The sequence below is a fragment of the Suricata suricatta genome, chromosome 8 (genome assembly GCF_006229205.1).
Source record: "Suricata suricatta isolate VVHF042 chromosome 8, meerkat_22Aug2017_6uvM2_HiC, whole genome shotgun sequence".
Lineage (NCBI taxonomy): Eukaryota > Metazoa > Chordata > Mammalia > Carnivora > Herpestidae > Suricata > Suricata suricatta.
Window position 1 is genome coordinate 876,770 of NC_043707.1, and position 1,939 is coordinate 878,708.

A 1,939-nucleotide genomic window follows, 5' to 3' on the forward strand; every position below is an offset into this window, starting at 1 on the left:
GGGGGTGTGAGCGGTGCAGGGGGGGGAGCCCGGAGGGGGGTGTGAGCGGTGCAGGGGGGGAGCCTGAAGGGCGGTGTGAGCGGTGCAGGGGGGAGCCTGGAGGGCGGTGTGAGCGGTGCAGGGAGGGCCTGGAGGGCGGTGTGAGCGGTGCAGGGGGGGAGCCTGTAGGGAGGTGTGAGCGGTGCGGGGGGCGGCGGGGGAGCCTGGAGGGCGGTGTGAGTGGTGCAGGGGGAGCCTGGAGGGGGGTGTGAGTGGTGCAGGGGGGAGCCTGCAGGGAGGTGTGAGCGGTGCAGGGGGGAGCCTGGAGGGGCACAGCGGCTCTCTTCTGCTGGGTCCTGACGTGAAGTTCTCTCTAAGATAACACTTTTCAAGCAGGAAAGAGGAGACCGTGTTCCCTAGAATCACCAGCCCAAGGGCATCCCAAGTGCATCTGAAGGACGGCCAGGCTCTGGCGGCTCCAGGAGCCCCGGCCTTGTGCCCGTGGCCCCGAGGGGACGCACACTGACCCGAGCTCCAGCCCTCTCCGGCCCTGGCAGGAGGGCCGACTCTGCCCAGCACTTAGCCCAAAGAGGCCCTGAAAATAGATGCAGGTGACGTCGGCCGGACAGGTGCACGGGGCCCAGACGGCCCTCGAGGGAGCGGTGGCCGCGGCCTGGCGCCACTTAGCCGCTCGCGGCGGCGGCGGCGGCTCCGGCAGGAGCAGCAGCGACGGCCCAGTGCCAGGACGCGGGCAGGTCACCGTGTGGGCCCCTTCCTGCGAAGCCAGGCCTGCTCCAGGTGCGTCGTGCAGGCTGCTCTGAGCACCGAGGTCAGGGGTGGGACAGCAGTGCCCAGGTCACACGTGCCGCCGCATTCGAGTTCCTCAAACCCTCTGATTGCCCGTTGGTGCTCGAAGCATCCTCAGGCCTGGGCGAGGCTGGGCCGCTGGGTCTCCGAGGCTGTGGACGCACCCCCACCCCTGCCTGGCCCAGCCAGGTGGGGGGCAGTGAGCTCCAGAGGTCCTCAGGACCACCCCGGAGGGCTGTAGGGCGGGGACCCTGAGCCCATCGGAGGCCTGGGAGCTGAGGGTGGCTGAGGCCAGGAAGGAGGGGCGGGGCGGGTGGCGGTGGCGGGGCGGGGCCCCCCCTCCACCTTCCACCCTCCACCCTCCACCCTCCACCCTCCACCCTCCACCCTCCACCCTGCTCGCAGGGGCCCCGGCGGGGAGTGAGGACAGAAGACTGTGGGCGTCTTGTGCAGGCTCGGTGACCAAGGCTTGCCACAGAGGCCGAGGGCCGCCATCGGGCCAGATTTTTTTTTCCATGATTTTTATTTATTTTTGAGAGACAGAGAGAGACAGTGTGAGCAGGGGAGGGTCAGAGAGAGAGGGAGACACAGTATCTGAAGCAGGTTCCAGGCTCTGAGCTGTCAGCACAGAGCCCACACGGGGCTGGAACCCAAGAACCGTGAGATCATGACCCAAGCCAAAGCCGGATGCTTAACCGACTGAGCTCCCCCAGGTGCCCCCCAAGTCAGATTTCTAAAAGGACATGGAGTGCCCAGCGTGTCCCCGGCGCTTGGCTGTGCACCAGCATTAATGGTGGTGGGATTTGGACGGGCCCCGACCCCACAGGCGGACCGGGCCCAGAGCCACCATCGGGGACCCTGAAGGGCAAGCTCCCAGGAGTTGGGGCGTTTGGGGGAAGGGGCAGGGTGCAGCTGTGGTCTCACCAGGGGGGTGGTCTCCCCACCATCAGGCCGGGCCGGGGAGCTTGGCTATGGGGGGGCGCCTCCCCCCAGCCTCCCTCGCTGCTCCTGGCTGTTCTAAACAGCCGTCAGCAGCATCGACCGGCCGCCGCTGCAACAAAGGCGGTCCGAGCCGGCCGGCTGCGGGGTGGGCCCAGCCCTCCAGCCCCCCAGCCCCGTGGCCCCCCGGCCCCCCCGCCCCCCGGCCCCCCGG